A 22,578-nucleotide genomic window follows, 5' to 3' on the forward strand; every position below is an offset into this window, starting at 1 on the left:
AAAGGGCTGCTTTATGGCTGCTTGTTCTGCCACCGCCAACAGCAGCAAAGGTGGAGGAGGAGGAAGGAGCAGCCCAAAAAGGCTCCTTTTGGGCCTCTCATCCCTCCAGTGCTGCCTCTGCCACTCACAAGAGCAGGCATAGGAGGTGCAGTTGGGAGAGGCACAGCCACTCATTCCTCTGCCGCTGCTGCTGCTGCCTACCTCACTCGAGTATAAGCCAAGGGGGGCTTTTTCAGCATAAAAAATGTGCTGAAAAAGTCTGCTTATGCTCGAGTATATACGATATTTATATTGTGTGTGTGTGTGTGTGTGTGTACACATATACAGTGGTACCTGGTATTAAGTACTTAATTCGTTCCGGAGGTCCATTCTTAACCTGAAACTGTTCTTAACCTGAAGCACCACTTTAGCTAATGGGGACTCCTGCTGCTGCTACTGCGCCGCCGGAGCACGATTTCTGTTCTCATGCTGAAGCAAAGTTCTTAACCCGGGGTACTATTTCTGGGTTAGCGGAGTCTGTAACCTGAAGCGTATGTAACCCAAGGTACCACTGTATATATATTTTCATTTTCGTTTTCTTTTTTTCTCCTTTTCTTCTCTTTCATACTTCTTTTCTTCTTCTTCTTCTATATTATAATTTTACTTTTCCTTATTAACTTTTGATTCTTTTTTATTTACTTAATCTGTTTGACGACTGTAATTTTGTTTATGTATGCAACATAATTCAATTAAAAAAAGAAGAAGAACATAGTGACTAATTTGGCAGTTCCTTCACATTTATTCGTCTCTAAGCCCTGGTTGACTGAGGCTGAGATGGCAGCTTGCCCAAAGTCGCATGATTCACATTTGAACATCAATCTCTAGGCCTACCCTGTGGTGGATGATGGTTTCCTTCAGCTGTGAGGCCAAACCAGAACTGTTCGCCGTCAATATTGCTATCAAAATAATGCAGGCAATATCACTATCAAAATAATGCAGAGAGCGGGTGTGATGGCCTGGGAATCGTATTCAGAGGCTGAACCTGAGGAATCCCAGCCTGCACAGGAGGCCCTGCCTCCAGGACCGGCTGAGCCGGGGCTGGGGCTTGAACCTGAAGGGCCCTCACCTGTGCCGGATCCTCAGGAGCAGACACCAGCTGAATCTGCTCTGGCTCTGGAGGTGATCAAGGACCCATTGCCTGCAGGTGCTCCACTCTCAGCCCTGTCAGGGGAAGGTGAGGTTGCCTCTGGGTCCAGCAACCCTCCAGCCTTTCCTGAGCTGCAGAGGCTCAGTGCAGAAAGGCAGAGGGAACTACGTTCTCGCAGGAGGAATGCTCACCTCCAGGCCAGGAGAGGCGAGTCACCTGTGGACCGGGGCTGCCCTATGCCTCAGGGCAGATAAAAGCCAGCCAGCCCAGTCCCAGGTTGCGGGAGCCACTTTGTTGGTAACCTGTTCCTGCCGGCACCCTGTCCTGCTCTTCTGCCAGAGTTCCTGACCACACCCAACTCCTTGCCTTGGACCCCGCTTCAGCCTTGATGGACAGCCTCCATACCACACCCTCGACCTCGGACTGGACTCAGACCACGCCACATGGTAACCCCCCCAGGGACCAACACAGCGGGTTTTGGAAGGCATGCACAGCTATGTAGCCTGTCCTGTGTCTCTTTAAGGTAGCTTGCTGCTGTCAAGTGTGGGGAAGTGTGTCAGTCAATGGCAAAATGTTTTGGGCAAGCCCTGAGCCTGCTTTACTTTCCAGGGTTGTCCTAGACTCGGGACAAAAGCCTAAGCCAGCTACAGCGATAGAACACTTCGGAAAACCAAGTTGTGTATATAAAATAGATGTCAAACATTGGAAATTGAGTAGCATCCCAGGAATAGTTCATAGCCATTGTCCCGAGCATCTGTAGATGTTTTATGCAGAGCCAGGCTATTGGTCTGCCTGCCTCAGGATTGTCTTTTTTGACTGGCAGAGGCTCTCCAATGTCTCAAACATGTGGCTGTTAGGATATTTCCGTTCCTCCTTAAAAGGGAACAGGCTGTTGTGTGTCACATGCCTGTGTACTTCCTGCCCACAGGGAGTTTCCGTTTTGTATATAGCTTTTGTTTCTGGCTGTTTCCTCGACATGGAAGCAAGCAGTCACGTTTAAACTTTGTTCTGACCAACGTAGAATAAAGCTGTAAATATGCTTTTGTGGGTGCATCTTCTGTTGTGGAAACTCTGCGAAAAGGGGGTTCATGAGTCTTGGAATGCGTCTGAGGCTCGTGTCACTAATTGACTGATGCTGTTTCCACGGGAGATGGGAGATCGTCTGGAGACGACGTGTAGGCTTCCTGATGCCTTTGTCTCCCTGGCAGTATCCCAACAGTGGCAACCTTTGAACTGGAGATAGCTTATGACATTCAGCACAGAGGTATATGCTTTCCCACTGAATGACGGACCCCATTTTTGTAGTGTGGGATAGTGGAAGCTGTCTTGTACGGGATCAGAACATTGACCCATCTCATAGAAACGAACCGGTATTGTAGCACAAATTTCTCCTGATATATATGTAAATATTCTAAAGCAATTTCCCCTAATATAATGAATTTGTGCATGTCACCTTCACTATCGTATGCATTTTTACGCACAACTTACCCCACCATGTGGATTTTTGTACACGTTGACTGGAGAACTGCATTACAAAATTCAGAAAACAGTGAGCTTTGGAAAAGATGCCTGTGTTGTCTGTTGTTGCATTGTTTTAGACTAGGTGCAGACTAGGTTAGTTCACCTTTCAGTGATAACCCACCTAGATTTCTCTCCATTCCTACACATGCACACACCCCACCCCCAGCCCCACCCCCATTTTAAATAAATAAATAAATAAATAACCACAACAAGCTGCTCTCGCAAACTGAGGAGGGGGCAAGTGGACCTTTGATGTAAAAAGTTCTTCTTTTTCTTATTCTTTTTGGGCGATCACTTGTAGCTGAGTAAGATTGTCTTCCATAAACACGGCTTTAACAGTGTGTCCCACAGTAGGGACATAGGTTTCTGGGCAGGAGTTGATCATGGTGAGGGTTTGCCAAGCGTGCCTTACTCTTAGCATGTTTCTCCCTTTCTTCCTGAGTTTGAGCATCTTCAAAGCCCATGACACCTTTGGTAAGGGCTGTTCTCCAATTTGGGCGCTTGCAGGCCAGTGTTTCCCAGTTGTCAGTATTTATACTACATTTTTTTATATTTGCCTTGAGAGAGTCTTTAAACCTCTTTTATTGACCACCAGCATTACTCTTTCCATTTTTAAGTTTGGAATAGAGCAGTTGCTTTAGAAGACAATAATCAGGCATCTGAAGAACATGACCAGTCCAACGAAGTTGATGTTGAAGAAATTGCTTCGACACTGGTGATCTTTGCTTCTTCCAATACACTGGCATTAGTTCGCCTGTCTTCCCAAGTGATGTGTAAAAATTTTTTGAGACACCATTGATGGAATCTTTTGAGGAGTTGGAGATGGCGTTTATAAGTGGTCCATGTTTCACAAGCATACAGTAAGCTTGGTAGTACAATAGCTTTGTAAACAAGCATTTTGGTTTCCCTGCAAATGGAATGAGTACCAGCCAATTGGCACTTGGCACAGCCTGGCTAATGCCTCAAACTGGCAGAACTGGTTTTCCATGCACCAGATTCTGGAGAGAACATTTAATGAATCAAAACAAAATGTGGTGAATGAACCTCTGCAATGAACATCTGGATGCACCCAAGGCCTCCGAGTGAAGTTCTGATTGTAAAGATTATTTTTCTCTGGCTGGCAGATTTCCCTTTTTTTTATTGCAAAATATGCTGTTATTTGTGGGGGAAACCACCCCCCTGCACAACTGTATAGGAAGTTTTACAACTAGAATCACATAAGCTTATCTTAATGGATGTTTATAGTGGCATGGCAGTGCAGATACATGCCAAAGCCATTAGCCTGAAAAGCATATATATACATGAACTTCCTTATCTTCTGCTGAACAACGGTCAGGTTAAACGTAAAGTAAATCCATATGCATTTCCAGCGCAGACATGCTGGCTTCAGACTCGTCATGTTACTCTAGCACTGCTATAACTTTCCTGGATTATTGCAGATGAACCTAAGAGCAAGAGTATTGGTTTTCAAAGAGCCCCATTTTACAAGTTACTCACAGCTTTCCATCTGGAAGATGTTCATTGCTCTCCACACCCAGTAACATCCCCCTTGAAGTTCTGCCTTAGTGAGCCGAGGATTCTAGAATTTAATTGCATCGTCCAAAGCAATGTTATCCTCGCATCTGAGAGCTGTGAGGCTGTTTTTGTGTGTGTCTCAAAATTGAAGGCACACTTCACTCTTGCATCTAAAAGGGTGTGTTTTGGATCACTCTCGGATTAACTGCACCCTATGATTCTGAATGAGTCACTCAGAAATAGTATTGGTGAGCTGTGACCAGATATCCTGACAATTTTTTCTTTTTTAAATAAAAGAAGACTTGAGGTTGAATATATGGGGAATAATTGTGTGTGGTGGACTTGTAAAAGAGTATTGGGAAATAATCCATAATGAACTGGAAAAAATGTTCCAGTTACAGATAGGTAGCCGTGTTGGTCTGCCATAGTCAAAACAAAATAAAAAAATTCCTTCCAGTAGCACCTTAAAGACCAACTAAGTTAGTTCTAGGTATGAGCTTTCGTGTGCATGCACACTTCTTCAGATACACTGAAATAGAAGTCACCAGACCCTTCTATATAGTGAGAAGGTGGGGAGGGGTATTACTCAGAAGGGTGGTGGGAATGGGTGATTGGCAGATAGCTGTGATGAGCCTGTTGACGACTCTTAACGACTGCAATAGGTCTTACAGGAAAAAGCAAGGGGTGAAAAGGTGAAAAATGGCTTTGTCATGTATAATGAGATAAGAATCCAATGTCTTTGTTCAGACCAGGTCTCTCCATGGTTTTAAGTTTGGTAATAAGTTGCAATTCAGCAGCTTCTCTTTCCAGTCTATTTCTGAAATTCCTTTGTAATAGAACAGCTACTTTGAGATCTTGTATAGAATGTCCTGGGAGATTGAAGTGTTCTCCTACTGGTTTCTCTGTCTTGTGATTCCTGATGTCCGATTTATGTCCGTTTATTCTTTGGCGTAAGGTTTGGCCTGTTTGTCCAATATAGAGAGCTGAAGGACACTGTTGGCATTTGATGGCATACACAATGTTAGACGATGAGCAATTAAATAGTCCCAAGATGGTATGTGTGATGCTGTTGGGGCCAGTAATGGTGTTGTCTGGGTGTATGTGGCAGCAAAGTTGGCATCTGGGTTTATTGCAGGCTCTGGTGCCAGTGTCCGTGTTGAGTCTGGTTGTAGTATTATTGTGGGTTAGGAGTTGTTTAAGATTGGGTGGCTGTCTGTAGGCAATGAAAGGTCTTCCTCCCAGAGCTTGAGAAAGAGAACTGTCATTGTCCAGGAGAGGTTGTAGATCTCTGATTGTAGATTGTAGATTCTGATGAAATCCCTTTTTTTAAAAAAAGAATAAGTTAAATTTCTGTGCTGCCCCCGGTCCCCAGAGGAGCCCAGGACAGCAAACATCAGAAAGTTAAAACACTACGGTTTGGGGGGTGGTGAATGGCACATATTTAAAACATTTAAAAACCAACCAGAAGTGTTTCAAAACAATTAAAAGACCATCTAAGCACATTTCAAACATCTAAAAACATTTAAAAGCAGACCACAAGTCTGGTGGTTTTATGGTATCTGGGAGTGGACAATGGGTTATCCCCTTCCTTATCTTGGGTTGCTGTTGAATATAATAAATCCTGGAAGTGCGAAAGAAATGGTTTTATTGTGAAAGACAGCAAAACTGTGAGAAGAGATAGCATTCAAATGCAGCTGTTAATACATCTTAGCAGAGTTGGCCCACAGAGCACATGCTCAGCACGGGAATTTCAAAGAGCTCAACATCGCTGCGGGGGCTTTGAAGTAGTAATTATCATCCACACGCATAAAGATGGGAGATGCTCACAGCTCCACCAGCGAGCAAGGAATGAGTTACTTTGGCTGGCACACACATCAAAGGTCCCAGCTCGTCATTTGCTTAAAGAGATTAGAAGCAAAAAATATGAGGGTAATATTGAGGACGAGCAAGTGAAGTACGTTTCTCTCTGTACAGAAGGGGCGAACAATTGAAAATCTACTCTGTCTGAAAGTGATTATTGCAAATCTTTCTGGAAAAACCTTGAGCAAAATTGCACTTGCCTTTTGGTTTCGGGGAAATCAAATCAGAACGGAAGCCTGTTTGTAGAGCGGTTTTCTTTTTAATCTCAGAAGAGGGTACTCGGTTAGGATCCAAATGAAATGGAGAGCTTTTCTCATCATGATGAACTGAAATCTCCAAAGCATTATCTTGCTGGACCATATATTGCATGTCTGTACCTTGAAGCCTGAACCATTTGCACTTTGACTCAGGAAAATAAAAATCCCACTCAGTTCAGTGAGACTTACTCCGAAGTCCCACGGCCTTTATCTTAAAATTGTTTAATTGACAACAAGGGGGAGACAATTGTGTACAGAGTAGGAAATGTTTGGGACTGGCTAGGAAAATACTGAGAAATTTAAGTAATACTGAGTAAAGGAGAAATTTTAACAAAAAAAATTGTTTCAGTTTATGCTCACTATTGGGACAGGAGATGTAATCAAATCTATAAAGAGCCTTGTGGTACCGTAAAATGTAACAAATGTATTGTACATAAGCTTCAGTGGACTTAAGTCTACTTCATTAGATGAATTGTCACAGGGTCAGAAAAGAATTGGATCAAATGGCAATGAAATAGAAACCGAGGTCCCTGACAATTCTGTGTGGACCTTATGATAAGCAAAGTGATGGCTCACAAAAGAAGTAACTGGATATGATGTAAGAATCCCAATTTTGCTGTGTTAACGGACACCTGTAATGGAATGTGAAACCATTGTCTCTAACACTCCTGTCTCTGGAAAAAAGCTCCTGCTAAAATATGCCAGCTAGTCTTTAAAGTGACACAAAACTCTTTGTTGTTTTCAGCTGCAACAGATTAGCATGTCTAATCTGAACATAAACCCTTTGAGGAGCATGATATTCTGGCTTTGTCATTAGGCAGCAACCTACGTAATCTAATACCTCATATTAGTTTTGTGCAACACCTTTTGTAACTTGTGGCTCCCCTAACCAATCCATGTGTTAAACGAACAGTGACATCAATCTTCAGATTATTCCGTTAAGAGCAACACTGCAATTGCCCCTGGTTCATGTTAAGTATAGTAATTTAATTCACCGAAATTGTAATTGCTTGTATGTGTTAAAGGTAAAGGGACCCCTGACCATTAGGTCCAGTTGTGACCGACTCTGGGGTTGCGGCACTCATCTTGCTTTATTGGCTGAGGGAGCCGGTGTACAGCTTCCAGGTCATGTGGCCGGCATGACTAAGCCGCTTCTGGTGAACCAGAGCAGCGCACGGAAACGGCGTTTACCTTCCCGCCGGAGCGGTACCTATTTATCTACTTGCACTTTGACATGCTTCCGAACTGCTAGGTTGGCAGGAGCAGGGACTGAGCAGCGGGAGCTCACCCCGTCGCGGGGATTCAAATTGCTGACCTTCTGATCAGCAAGTCCTAGGCTCTGTAGTTTAACCCACAGCGCCACCCGCGTCCCTTTTGTATGTGTTACTATGTGTTTAAATTTGATTGGTTGGTAACTGAGTTCTAGAGAGTTCTCTAGTGGATCTCATGTGATTGGCTAACATTGGTCACATGGGAGTCATCTAGTGACGGAGAGATTCCATTTTATTTGAAGCACGATGGCTGTGTTTTAGAATCCACTGTGAACACTGCTAAGTTGAATGGAGTGTTGGAGTCTTTCTCTGCTTGAAAGCAGAGAGCAAAGCTGCAGGAGAAGGTAAAAGTGGAAATCTCTTATAGCAGCTGCAAGGCATGGGCTAATTGAGATACAGAAGGGTGAGTGCTGAGAAATCCTGCGTCGTTGAGAAGTAACATTGGTGTTAATGGGAATGACGTTCGTAGTCCTAATAATTGTTCTGGATGGAGTGAGAATCCAAATCTTGCAAGCAAACTAGAAAGTACTTGATGAAACAACAAAACTTTGGTGGAGCACAGAGGTGGTTCCAACAAAGAGCAAATGGAGAAACAAAAAAGATGCACAAGTAATATTCTTATTCTGTTAAGTGGAGGGATGTGGTTTGCTTCTTTTCTCCTTCTGATGTTGGCTCCAGAAGGAACTGTTTAGCTGTGCTGCAGATGCCTCAAGGATTGATAAGGGGTGGTCCAAGAATGGTTAATAAGGATCTAAAAATAGCTATGATTCAAACGTATTAAGTGATGACCGGAATGTCCAGCATAACAATAACTTTGCCGTCGCAAGCAGATGGCAGTTGCGGATGGGGAACATGGAATGAAAATGCACTTTTGTTGTTCACATCTGAAAGCTGAAAGAGTCCAAGTGGAAACAGATGTTGCCTGGAAAACTCTGTCAGAATTATCAAGTAACAGCCAGTTGCCTGAACAAGTAATTCCTAGCTAAGGATGGTCGGATCATGTTAAATGAAAAGAGCTTTTTCCCCGCTGGAAAGAAGCCCATTTTGAAAATCATTAAAAGTTGTCAGTTTTGAAGAAGAATTTTTTTTTTTGGCCAAGTATTTATATTACCATATAAGTATTTGCACAGAAGAGGGGCCACAAAGATGTCTGAAAGGTTTACTGTGCTAGCCAGTGTGTGCTTGGGGTGGGAAACAGGATCTGACAATTGAGCTGGTTCTTTAATTCTCCTTGCACCCTCAATCTTTCCCAACATCAGGGTCTTTTCCAGAGAGTCTTCTCTTCTCATGAGGTGGCCAAAGTATTGGAGCCTCAGCTTCAGGATCTGCCCTTCCAGTGAGCAATCAGGGCTGATTTCCTTCAGAATGGAGAGGTTTTATCTTCTTGCAGTCCATGGGACTCTCAAGAGTCTCCTCCAGCACCAAAATTCAAAAGCATCAATTCTTCGGCGATCAGCCTTCAGTCTAAGCTAGAAGTTTGCTATAAGAAGCTGGTGATCTGAGCCACAGTCAGCTTCAGGTCTTGTTTTTGCTGACTGTATAGAGCTTCTCCATCTTTGGCTGCAGAGAATATAATCAATCTGATTTCAGTGCTGCCCCTCTGATGATGTCTATGTGTAGAGTGGTCTCTTGTGTTGTTGGAAAAGAGTGTTTGTGATGACCAGCTTGTTCTCTTGACAGAACTCTATTAGCCTTTGCCCTGCTTCATTTTGAACTCCAAGACCAAACTTGCCAGCAGTTCCTTTTCTCTCTTGACTCCCTACTTTAGCATTCCAATCCCCTATAATGAGAAGAACATCCTTCTTTGGTGTCATTTCTAGAAGGTGTTGTAAGTCTTCATAGAACTGGTCAATTTCAGTTTCTTCAGCACCAGTGTTTGGTGTATAAACTTGGATTACTGTGATGTTAAAAGGTCTGCCTTGGATTCGTATAAAGATCATTCTATCATTTTTGAGATTGCATCCTAGTACAGCTTTCGCCACTCTTTTGTTGACTATGAGGGCCACTCCATTTCTTTTACGGGATTCTTGCCCACAGTAGTACTTTTCATTAATTTTACAATCATTTTAACATTTCAAAACTTGAATTCCTCCCCCCTCTTTTTGCGGTTCCTTAAATTTAGTTTTAATATTTTCTGCATATACAAATTAACTTAATCTGCTCATTTATTCATTTGCTTTAAATATATACTCTTATGAAACTGCACAAAAGTCTTATGAATCCTGCCAATGTTCTTATCTGTTTACAATTTATCTGTAAATATTCCATAAACCATTTGCATTCTTTTATAAAAAGTTTGTTATCTTGATTTCTTATTCTTCCAGTAAGCTTTGCCATTTCTGCATATTCCATAAGTTTTTGCATCCATTCTTCCTTTGCTGGGACTTCTGCTCCTTTCCATTTTGGGGCAAGTAACATTTTTGCCACTGTAGTAGCGTACATGAATAAGTTTCTATATAGTTTTGGTAGTTCTGTCCCTATAATTCCCAAAAGAAGAGCTTCTGGGTGTGGTTTTTTTACAAACGTTATTTTAAGCATCCTTTTCAATTCATTATATATCATTTCCCAGTAAGCTTTAAGCTTACTACAAGACCACAACATATGATAAAACAACCTTCTTTCTTTTTACATTTCCAAAACTTCTTTGATTTAGATTTATACATTTTTGCCAATTTACTCAGTGTTAGATACCATCGATATATCATTTTCATATAATTTTCTCTTAGATCCTAAGATGCTGTAAATTTTATATGCATATCCCACAATCTTCGCCATGCTGCCATGTCTGTATTATGACCAATATCTATTGCCCAAAGTACCAAGGCATCTCTTCCAGCCAACCTTCAGCCATCCTGCCCAACATGGATTCCAAACTTCCTTCTTTTTCTTCCCAGCAACCCTTGTGCAAAACTCTTTTGCTGTCACCTCACACCCAGCCACTCGGACAACTGTCCAAATCCCCAGGCTCTGTTCACACCTCAGGGCAAGGGGGAAGTACAGTTCTCTTGCATTGCCAATGGCTTTCAATGAGCCTGTCTTATTTCTTAATGGCCCTAGCTTGGCCAGAGAGTTTTGCATAGGCTAGCCCAAGAATTCCTCTGAAGCTTGCATTTCTCCCTTCACATCCCAAATAATAAAAATCCTACCATTTATTAATTTCTAGCGTTTAGGGGGAGGGGTCCCCCCTCAGAAAAAAATCTGTAACAACAATGAAGTCACTGCAGCTAAACGTAATGCAAGAGGAAGGCTTGTTTTACAATGCATACGTTATACAGTGGTACCTTGGGTTACACGCGCTTCAGGTTACATACGCTTCAGGTTACAGACTCTGCTAACCCAGAAATAGTGCTTCAGGTTAAGAACTGTTCTCAGGATAAGAACAGAAATCGGACTCCGGCGGCGCGGCAGCAGCAGGAGGCCCCATTAGCTAAAGTGGTGCTTCAGGTTAAGAACAGACCTCCAGAAGGAATTAAGTACTTAACCCGAGGTACCACTGTATACTCAATTTAAACCACAATGGTTCTTGAGAACTTCTTTAACATTCTAATGGATCTTGAACGAGAGAAAACCTTTCCAGTTTGGGGTTTTAAATTAGATTCTCGATTACAAGCTGAGGTCAAGCAAAACTGGTAGAAAACAAGAGGACAGGCTTCTGGAAGCAGCCCTTTTAATTAAATAGTCTTCATATGCAGATATTGGGTCCTGCACCTGAGCTCACATGTAGGTCTCCACAGGTTTGGAATAGGGCATGCAAGAACAATTGGTGGGAAATGAACATTGTTCAGTGCTGTTCAGTGTCTGGAGGCAGTTAGAGGATGGATGGCAGCTAACAGATTGAGGTGGAATCCTGACAAGACAGAAGTACTGTTTTGGGGGGGACGGGGTGGGCAGGTGTGGAAGACTCCCTGGTCCTGAATGGGGTAACTGTGCCCCTGAGTCATTTTGGACTCGCAGCTGTCCATGGAGGCACAGGTCAATTCTGTGTCCAGGGCAGGTGTCTACCAGCTCCATCTGGTACGCAGGTGGAGACCCTACCTGCCTGTGGACTGTCTCGCCAGAGTGGTGCATGCTCTGGTTATATCCCGCTTGGACTACTGCAATGCGCTCTATGTGGGACTACCTTTGAAGGTGACTCGGAAACTACAACTAATCCAGAATGTGGCAGCTAGACTGGTGACTGGGAGTGGCCGCCGAGACCACATAACACCGGTCCTGAAAGACCTACATTGGCTCCCAGTATGTTTCTGAGCACAATTCAAAGTGTTGGTGCTGACATTTAAAGCCCTAAAAGGCCTCAGCCCAGTATACCTGAAGAAGCGTCTCCACCCCCATCGTTCAGCCCAGACATTGAGGTCCAGCTCTGAGGGCCTTCTGGTGGTTCCTTCACTGTGAGATGTGAAGGCAGAGGGCCTTCTCAGTAGTGGCGCCCACCCTGTGGAACGCCCTCCTGTCAAATGTCAAGGAGATAAAAGAACTATGCAACTTTCAGAAGACATCTGAAGACAACCCTGTATAGGAAAGTTTTTAATGTTTGATGTCTTAACTTGTTTTAAATATTCTATTGGGAGCCGCCCAGAGTGGCTGGGGAAGCCCAGCTAGATGGGGTACAAATAAACTATTATTATTATTTATTATTTTATTACACACAGCATGTATTTGAGGGCTGATTTTCTTCTGTTGCTCCAGTTTCCCAATGACCTGTCTTGTTGTTTGTCTCTCATGTCCTTTTCTCTACTGCTTAATTTTAGATTCTAAGCTCCTTGGGAGCAGAGCTCTGGGTTTGTTTGTTTGTTTGTTTGTTTGTTTGTTTGTTTTGCTGATAAGGTGGCCTGCATATTGACGGTGTTATACAAATGGTAGTGTCTAATCTATCGGTCAGCTCATCCAAAATCTGGGAACAGTGTCAATTGCAGATAGGTCAGAGACTGCAAGGAAAGCCGGAGAGATTTCAGTGTGGATTTCAGAACGTGATGATAACAGCCAGTCATCAGAAGTCAAAGGCTGCCCCCCTCCTCAGTAGATCGTGGGGGGCGCACTATGGCTAATAAGGTGGGATGCATCTGAAACCGTGATAAGAGGCACTTTTATTAGTGCTGCACCCAGTGCTACGAATGTATATCTTCGCAAAGCCAGGAGGCAGAATGCCAAAAGCTGTCTCCTTTCATCATAACAGATGCAACTGATGCAAAAGAACTGAGGCCTTCAGACTGGAGCCTTATATCACAGGGGTCATTCCGATTTTTCTCAGTGCGTGTTTGGAAAGTTAGCTTCTTGACATTCCTGCTACTTCAGCAATTGCTCCTCTTTTGCCTGCCATCCCTGCTGGTGAGCAGAACTTGGCAGGGCTGTGTGTTTCCGGCCTTTTCCTCCCCTTCCACTACCCTTTCCCAGTCTGTGTGGGCAAACAGGTAATTTTGCACCTGTGTGCAGACAACAGTAAGAATTGCTCGTGCTGTTCATTTGTGTTTCTTTGGTGGTGAGAGAGGTTGGGGTCGGCCTAGGGTGTGGTTATTTGTTTGTGATGGGCTGTGGTGATCTTTGTTTTCGTGTGTGAGTGGGGTGGGTGGGTGTTTTGGATCAGGTTAGCCATATTGATTTGTATGCTGTTGGTGGATTATTGTCATTGTCTTGTTGGGCTGTGTACGTGATAAAGGGGAGCCATACCGGGTGAAGGCGTCTTCTTCTGTTTGTCCCTGTGTCAATTTCAGTTTATTGGTTAATTTTTCTAGTAGGGCTGTTTCCCATACTATTGGGTACCATTGGTCCATGCTTACTCCTGACAGGTCTCTCCAGTGTCTGGTTATGGTGTTTCTGGCTGCTGAAAGTAGGTGGGTTATGAGCTCTTTGTGGTGTAAATGGGCATTGTTGTCTTGGAAGATGTTTAGTAGGGCCAATTCTGGGGTGATGTCTAATACTTGCTTAGTTATTTTACATATTTCTCGGCTGGCTGTTGTCAAGAATAGTTGTATTTTGGGGCACTCCCACCACATGTGGAGGTATGTGCCTGTGGAGGTGCACTCTCTCCAGCATTTTGGTGAGGTTCCTGGGCATATTAGCACTAGTTTTCTTGGTGTTAGGTACCACCTGTAGGTGAGTTTCAGAGTGAGTTCTTTTCTTTTCGTTGATATGGATTTAAAAAGGGGTTTAGACCATATTCTGGTCCATTGAGTGGGGTTAATCTCATAGTCTATGTCACGACTCTAAACTTTTAAAAAGAGGGTTTATGACTCCACCTAGCTCCTAGCCACGATTGATCAAGCTACAGGCTAGGGCCAATTCATACTTCCTTTTCTCCACTCCGTCTCCTGTGTAGCAGTGGCAGGCTTTAAGCTGCTTAGTCAGGCCTCTACTATTGCACACACGTTTTCATGAGGTCACTTCTGAGCTGTCCTAGCCATCCACCTGAATTTAAAAGAACAGGGGAGGCAGGGGCACATTCATTTGACCTGCACCAGAACCAGGGTATCTGTTCAGGGCTGCCCCAAGTCACTCGGCAACTTACTGTAACAACTTCATGGTAAGTTCTGGCACCTATTTTTCTTGAGAAAAAGCACTGGCAATTGTAAGAAAATAGTAAAGCCCAAGAAGCGTCTTCCCTAAGAGCAAGTTGTTGCAAGCGTATGTTTTTGATGGTGCTGGCTAGGCGGCAATATCCATTTCCATCTTTTTAAACACGTTTTTAATAAAGGTGGCCACTGCCTTTCTTGCTTGCCTTACATTCATTTCATCCTTGAGAGGCCAAGTGTTTTTAGAATTTTAGCAGAGGGGAGATTTGTCCTTTCCATTTTCCCTCCTCCTTGCCCTCCTGTGCAGCTTTTTTGTAAAAACGAAAACAAAAAGTTCCCATTGATACCAATAGGAGCAACTAATCTTTTTAGTTTAATAAGCCTTGTAGCCATGTAGGTGGTCATTGTGGACAGGGTGGAAGGGAGGTCGTAGCTGGGCAGGAAATAGTTAAGCCTCTTGCCTTTGTGTGCTGTGATCCTGAAAATCACTGGGCACTTTCCGAAATCAATTTTAAGGAAAGCAGGAAGTGTATCTGACTCTTAATAGCCTGATTCTGATGGTGCATCATGGGAGAAGGAGTCACGTGTAAGCCAGGCGATTGCTGCTGAGAGGGATGCAGGCTTCCCAGAGACAGGGGACTCAGCCACACTCAGTCAGTTATACCTAGACAGCATCTTAAAAAGCAGAGACATCACCTTGCCAACAAAGGTCCGTATCGTTAAAGCTATGGTTTCCCCAGTAGTGATGTATGGAAGTGAGAGCTGGATGATAAAGAAGGCTGATTGCCAAAGAATTGATGCTTTTGAGTTATGGTGCTGGAGGAGACTCTTGAGAGTCCCATGGACTGCAAGAAGATCAAACCTATGCATTCTGAAGGAAATCAGCCCTGAGTGCTCACTGGAAGGACAGATCCTGAAGCTGAGGCTCCAATACTTTGGCCACCTCATGAGAAGAGAAGACTCCCTGGAAAAGACCCTGATGTTGGGAAAGATGGAGGGCACGAGGAGAAGGGGATGACAGAGGATGAGATGGTTGGACAGTGTTCTCGAAGCTACCAGCATGAGTTTGACCAAACTGCGGGAGGCAGTGGAAGACAGGAGTGCCTGGCGTGCTCTGGTCCATGGGGTCACGAAGAGTCGGACACGACTAAACGACTAAACAACAACAATGATGAGACACCAGAGGGCACTGTAGAGCAAAAAACTTTGTGCAATTTTACGTAGGGTTTTTCTTTTCGTTTGATATAACGATCTAATTTATGACTTATTTATAGCATTTTTTTAAAATTCTCTGTGCAGAGCCAGCCAGGTAAAGAAATCTGAGGCTCCTGGATCGTATAGCCCTTGGCCACATTTTTTCTTGCCTGCTGCTTGCCTTATCCCTCATTTCACGACCCGTTTCCCCTCGGGGATGGGGTGGGAGGAGCACAGCATGCTAAAGAGACAAGCAGAGGTAAGTAATGGGGGATGGAGAAAGCTGACCAGCGATTCTGCTTCTTCTCCAGCTGTCTCTGTCTGTCTTTGAGGGAAGCCTTCGGAATTCTCAGCCGTCCATGTGGCTTACATGTGGCTGCTTTGCAATGTGTACAAAGAGTGGCTGGCTTAAGGCTGCCTGCTGAATTTATGACTCAGGAGATACGAACCAGGAAATTTCCAGCTCGCTCTTAGCTATGAGAGGACACCGGCGTGAGCACGCTTTGTGTGATGCCTGGGAAAGTTTGAAAACCCATGAAACCATGTGGTTTCCTTGATCTGTTTCCTCGATCTAGATGATCATTAGAAACACGCTGAGCCTTGATTCGAAGGAGACAGAGTTTGTGGCAACAAAGGGCTTCTGCAGACACCCTTGTTAATTTGTGCATTCGCAATGGTTATGTGGGAATGGTGCATCCAAAATACTGTGCAAAGGGTTAATTCTGTAGCATAGAATATTGTGATGCTATATATACCGAGGTAGTTCCCCGACCCCAATTAGTCAGTTATCAACTGTTGTTTGACTTTTAATAGTGAGAGCAGCAAGTGTGTTGTTTTATGCTGCTGCCTTCCTCAGAGCCAGTCAGAAAATACCAGTCAGTCTCAGATACAAATTCATGTAAATACGTTTCAGTGACATACAGTAAATATTACCTACCTCACTTGTACATTCAATCTGACAGGATAAAGTACCACAAGTAAAAAGTAATATTCTGTTTTGAAACTTTAAAACGCAAGTGTTGTCTGGTTCTTCTAGGGCGGTGGGGGAAGAGAACTATTAAAAAGCGTCAAGCGGCTCGGGGTAACCACAAATCTGTGGCAATGATACTTTACAAAGTATAATTGCCACAGATTTCTGGTTATGATGGCATTAGGGTGGTTATTTACAGCCCTGTTTTTAATAGTGTTCAGAATGGACAGACTGCTCCATTTCCATTGGTTGCATGACCTGTAACTTCCTGCTGACATCCTGTAACTTTTTGTCCCATTTTTGTTATGCTGTTGTGCATGAGTGCCCCTCCAGAATAGGGACACGGGTGGCGCTGTGTTCTAAACCACTGAGCCTCTTGGGCTTGCCAATCGGAAGGTCGGCGGTTCGAATCCCCATGATGGGGTGAGCTCCCGTTGCTCTGTCCCAGCTCCTGCCAACCTAGCAGTTCGAAAGCACACTAGTGCAAGTAGATAAATAGGTACTGCTGTGGCAGGAAGGTAAATTGTGTTTCTGTGCTCTGGCACTTGTCACAGCCCTCTGTGCACCAATAGTGGTTTAGTCATGCTGGCCACATGACCCGGAAAACTGTCTGTGGACAAACGCCGGCTCCCTCAGCCTGAAAGCGAGATGAGCGCCACAACCCCATAGTCGCCTTGGACTGGACTTAACCGTCTAGGGGTCCTTTACCTTTACCTTACCTCCAGAATGCAGAAAAGTGGAAGCATTAGTGAAGCATTGCTAAATAACTATTAAAGTAGAACAATGTGTGGATGCTCCCATATGAATCCACCATTAATGCACTATTATTGCATCAGTAACATGTTGCAGAATACACCCGCAAATACCGTCAGTCTATAGGGGACCCAGGATGGCTTGGTGACTTCAGTGCCCTAAACCCGGTTTCTGTTACTCAGCACTGTGTTTTGTAAATGCATTGGGCATTTTAATTTTTTTTTTTACTTGACCAAACTTTTGGGATCCAAGACCTTTGGCTGACACGCTTCCCAATGATGCCTGTAATTCCTCGGCTGTAGGACATCGCAAGTGATCTTGTAAAGCATAAAGCTATTCTGCACATGAGCTCCTCTTAATACCAAGGCATGGTGCTGCTAGACGTGCCTCAAAAGCAGAGCTATCCCTGGAACACATGGAATGAAAAGCAACAACAGGAGCACATTAGCACCGGTGGACAAGTGGGCTTTGATATGCTCTGCAGTCCTTCGGGGGGCTGGTGATCGTACATGGGTGGTAAATGTGGGGAAGGTGGAAGTGAAGGACCACTAGGAATGTCAAAAGCAGCATGGCCACATAATGTAAATCCGAAGAGGAAAGAGATGAGTGTACCTGTGAGTCGTAAGGTATATGGGCTGAGCCTCTTGGGCTTGTTGATCAGAAGGTCGTGGTTCGAATCCCCATGACGGGGTGAGCTCCTGTTGCTCTCTCCCAGCTCCTGCCAACCTAGCAATTCGAAAGCATGCCAGTGCAAGTAGATAAATAAGTCTCCTTCTTTGGAGGTCTTTAAGCAGAGGCTTGACAAGCATATGTCAGGAGTGCTCTGATGGTGTTTCCTGCTTGGCAGGGGGTTGGACTCGATGGCCCTTGTGGTCTCTTCCAACTCTATGATTCTATGATTCTATGAAATAGGTACCGCTGCGGCAGGAAGGTAAACAGCATTTCCATGCACTCTGGTGTCTGTCACGGTGTCCCGTTGTGTCAGAAGCAGTTTAGTCATGCTGGCCACGTGACCTGGAAAGTTGTTTGTGGACAAACGCCGGCTCCCTCGACCTGAAAGCAAGATGAGTGCCACAACCTCATAGTCGCCTTGGACTGGACTTAACCGTCCAAGGGTCCTTTAGCTTTACCCACGAGTCGTAACATTGGAGGTTGCATGGGAAAGTTATATTTTTGCCTTTACATTTTCTCTATATAGGGATAGAAGATTTGTCTGTTAAGTTCTGGGATGATTTCTCAGTGAGACACAAAATGGGACAAAAACACCCTTGTCAGTGGTTTTTCACAAACTATGGGGGTTTGATAGTTTTCAGAGTGTTGGGAGATGATTTTGTAGCCTTTGCTGCAAGGAGTTGTACACTCACCCCTCAAAGCTATGACTGTACCATATTCAATGGGTATCTTGGTTATGACACCTATGACACGTGGCAGGTCTGTCCAACACACTGCCTAGTCCAGTATCCTAGGATTTGCTTTCTGAATGATTTGTTCCACAACCACTTCTCATTCCACGTCATTGTTTTTATAAGCTGTGTTGCGTTGGCTTCAGTGTAATGACATTTTATTGTTGTGTAGTACTGTAACCCCGCCCTGGGATTATATCATGAGCAGCAGGCGAGAAATGATTTGCATATAAAAGCAAACAAATAAATAAATACCTGTTCTTTAGCAAACTCCCCTTTGATGGAGTATTTCAGGAATGCAGAAAACTTATTGAATGCATTACCGGGTGCAGAATCCTCATTTCTGAGACTCTCAGATTTCAGATTATATATGTTTCTGGTCCTTACTTTGATACTTTTGGAAGTATGTGGTTCATAACTGCTGAAACCTCCGAACCCCCAGAATTTGAGGGGTTTCAGTGCCTTTCTCCTCCAAGATTAAAGGTAAAGGTAAAGGTACCCCTGCCCGTACGGGCCAGTCGTGTCTGACTCTAGGGTTGCGCGCTCATCTCGCTCAAGACGCCGGGAGCCGGCGCCGTCCGAAGAAACTTCTGGGTCACGTGGCCAGCGTGACGAAGCTGCAGCTGGCGAGCCAGCACCAGCGCCGCACATGGAAACACCATTTACCTTCCCGTTAGAAAGCGGTACCTATTTATCTACTTGCACTTAGGGGTGCTTTCGAAATGCTAGGTGGGCAGGAGCTGGGACCGAATGACGGGAGCTCACCCCGCCGCGGGGATTCAAACCGCCGACCTTACGATCAGCAAGTCCTAGGCACTGAGGTTTTACCCACAGCGCCACCCGTAGCCCAAATACTTTACGCAAGAGAGTTTTTAAAATGCACCGTATGAGATGTCATGCAAATTTGTGCCGTTTGTAGAATGCATTTCTAGTTGCAGAACCCACCTTTTCTTGACATAGATCTTGATTGTACAAGTGTGATGCAGACCCAACCCTTGGCCACGTTCATATTATTTTTTTGCTGAACTCTGGAAAATGCATTTGTGTGCAGCATGCCCTGCCTGATATATGTGGTAGATTGTCTCACAGGAACTGGAAGTTCCTTATGTGCCCCAAGCCAATCCCAACCTGTTGCCAATGCTACTTAGACAGCTGTAGCTGATGTTAAAGAGTGTGTTTTTCCTCTTCCAGAAGACATGAAGGTTTGACACTGAAGGTACTGAGGTGGTTCTGTGACAACCAAAAGGGTAGTTTATTGGGGGTGTGCCTCCCCAATCCTGGCTCCTCTGATTTCCCCACCCTTTCCCATCTTCAACTGCTTCCTCCTTTGGTAATGGCCAGGGCAATGTTGCTGTGGCTTGTTTCCTGTTTTGTTTCTGAGGAGCACACAGGGGGGAACAAAGTAGGCTGGTTGTCACAGCACCATGGAGAGCTCTGGGACTGCAGACAGTGTTCCATCCCAACCCTACGTGCCAGGGATCTTCTGCATGCAAAACAGATGCTCTAGCACTAAGCTATGACTCTTCCTCAGCTCTGAGGACTTCCTTATATCCAGAACCCAAAGTTAATAGTGATTCAATATAGGCTGATACTAGTGTTGTCCAGGTGTTAAAAGTTGTCGTTGTGAGAGGGCGGAACTAAGGGAGAGTGATAGGCTGTCAGTCAACAAAACCACCTTCAGGTCAATATGAAACTAATGAGTTTTCTTTCTTTTTGCCAAGTCTTGGGTTGTGTTTTCCATACAGAGTGGCACCAGTGTTTGGGCAATTGGCATTTTTTAAAAAAACTGCAAACATTTAAATTAACTAACATTGTGCAGATGAGAATTGTTTAGATTGTCCTTCCAGGCAGTCACTTTGCAATAACCTTCCTTGGCAGAATCTAGAGATCAAAGCAAAATAAAAATTTGCAACCCGTGAGCTAAAATAAGGCTGAGCTCTCTGGAAGGGGAAAGACTTTTCTTGCTTTTTCCTCTTCTGCGTGTGTGCGCGTTGGGAGAAGGGTTCCCGTAAGATGAAAATTGCAGTGGGAGTTTATGACCTTAAGATGAAGCAGGTCTCCTGTTTTTTGTTTAGAATCTGTGGTGTTTTAAAGGTCTGTGCTGTATTATTTATCCTCCTGGCTTTTGCACACGGGGCTTTATTTGCAGAAGGAAAGTGAGGTAATAAATCAGTCAACTGAAGAGCCAAGGAGGGAGAAAGCAGAGCCAAATAAGTTACTTAACTCACTAAACCCAGATGGAGAGGAAAGAGTCGAGCCAGGAAGGAAGGAGGGAGGAGGAAGGAGCAAGTGGCTGCCAACTTTTGATTTGGAAATGCTGGTCCTGGGGTAGGGTTAGGGCTTTCAGCAGTGGGGGTTTGCGGGTGGGTAGAACTAATAGCCAAAGTGTTCTCCGATTGCTCCTGTGGTTGGTGCTGAAAGGCCCAGTTGGCCAAGGGCCAAACAGAAGGGGGGTGTTCTTTTCCATGGTCGAGAGCCAGTGTGGTGTAGTGGTTAAGAGTGGTAGACTCGTAATCTGGGGAACCGGGTTCGCGTCTCTGCTCCTCCACATGCAGCTGCTGGGTGACCTTGGGCCAGTCACACTTCTCTGAAGTCTCTCAGCTTCACTCACCTCACAGAGTGTTTGTTGTGGGGGAGGAAGGGAAAGGAGAAAGTTAGCCGCTTTGAGACTCCTGAAGGGGAGTGAAAGGCGGGATATCAAATCCAAACTCCTCTTCTTCTTTGTTTTAGTGAATAGCAGCCCCCCAAGTGAGTTAGGTCACACCCTGGAAGAGGGTCAGCAGGCGGTGCTGTGGTCTAAATCACTGAGCCTCTTGGGCAGGGGTCAGCCAACTTACTGCGCCTCAGGCCGGTGTCTCCAGCACCTATCGTGTGGCGGGCCGGAGGCCTGGGGAGCGCGTGCCCATACATGTGAGCACATGCTATTTCTGGCGCACTTCTGGGTTGGAGGAGCACCAGAAATAGCTTGTGTGCATGTGCATGGGCCTCCTCCAACCTGGATGTGCACCGGAAAGAATGCTTGCACATGCTCAAATAACGTGCATGCGCACAAGCTATTTCCAGTGTTCCTCCGCCACGGAAGTGGGCAGTCGTGCAGCGCAGTGCCAGTAAGAGCGGGTGGCGGTAGTGGGCGGCAGGGGTTGCCACAAGCCGGATAAACGAGTCCCTGGGGCCTTATCTGGCCCGCGGGCCTTAGTTTGGGGACCCCTGCTCTTGGGCTTGCTGATCGGCAGTTTGAATCCCCGTGATGGGGTGAGCTCCCATTGCTCTGTCCCAGCTCCTGCAAACCTAGGAGTCTGAAAGCATGCTGGTGCAGATATATAAATAGGTACCACTGTGGCGGGAAGGTAAATAGCATTTCCGTGTGCTCTGACTTCCATCCCGGTGTTCCGTTGCACCAGAAGCGATTTAGTCCTGTTGGCCACATGACCCGGAAAGCTGTCTGTGGACAAAGGCCAGCTGCCTTGGCCTGAATGCGAGATGAGCGCCAAAACCCCGTAGTCACCTTTGACTGGACTTAACTGTCCAGGGATCCTTTACCTTTTACCATCTCTTTCTCAATGTGCCATTCCTGTTTGGATGTTGATATTTTAGTCGTATGTTTCAATTCCCTCTTGTCACTGAGATTGTCACAACACCCACCCACCCACCCACATCCAGCCTGATCTTTACAAGATTAATCTGAAAATAGCAATGGAGAACATGGGCTCCTTGCGGAAAGGGCAAGAATGAATAGTGCCACCTCCTTGCTGCTTTTAGCTCCATGGGAGATTTTAAAAGACAGCTGTCACTGCTGTCAATGTGGAGCCCTCCACATGTTGTTAGGTGACAACTTGTGCACCTCCTCTGCGAGAGGTCCGGCGGGTGGCAACATGAGAGCAGACTTTTTCTGCAGTGTTTCCTCACTTGTGGAATGCTCTCCCCATGGAGTCTCGCCTGGCACCTTCACTACATACCTTTAGGTGCCAAGCAAAAATATTCCTCTTCTCCCAGGCCTTTGGCTAATTAGACTATCAATGGTCTTTTAAACAGTGTATGGAGGAGCTGTTTTTGTTGGTTACTATGGTACGTATTTTAGTGTCTCTCTTATCGTCAACTGTCCTGTAATGCTCAGATGAAGGGCAGTGTAGAAATTTAATAAATAAAACAAAACAAAATTAACTCCCATCATCCCTGACCATTGGCCATGTCCGCTATGGATG

The 22,578-nt window shown here is 44.9% G+C and overlaps 2 long non-coding RNA genes across 3 annotated transcripts in view; both read left to right on the forward strand.

Moving 5' to 3' along the window:
* The window catches only part of LOC309343155, a 115,477-nt gene that overhangs the window by 35,250 nt on the left and 57,649 nt on the right, over positions 1–22,578 (forward strand). The window lies entirely within an intron of this gene.
* Positions 1–22,578, forward strand: part of LOC309343158 — a 79,647-nt gene that overhangs the window by 30,036 nt on the left and 27,033 nt on the right. Inside the window, exon 1 of one of the 2 annotated variants that reach the window (XR_014157127.1) lies at positions 15,355–15,509. The exons of the other annotated variant lie outside the window; for it this stretch is intronic. This is a non-coding gene — a long non-coding RNA (uncharacterized lncRNA). Of the gene's footprint in view, positions 1–15,354; positions 15,510–22,578 lie in introns of those variants that run through there. 2 annotated transcript variants of the gene reach the window in all.

Source organism: Podarcis erhardii, assembly GCF_964252035.2.
Source record: "Podarcis erhardii genome assembly, chromosome: 5".
Classification (NCBI taxonomy): domain Eukaryota; kingdom Metazoa; phylum Chordata; class Lepidosauria; order Squamata; family Lacertidae; genus Podarcis; species Podarcis erhardii.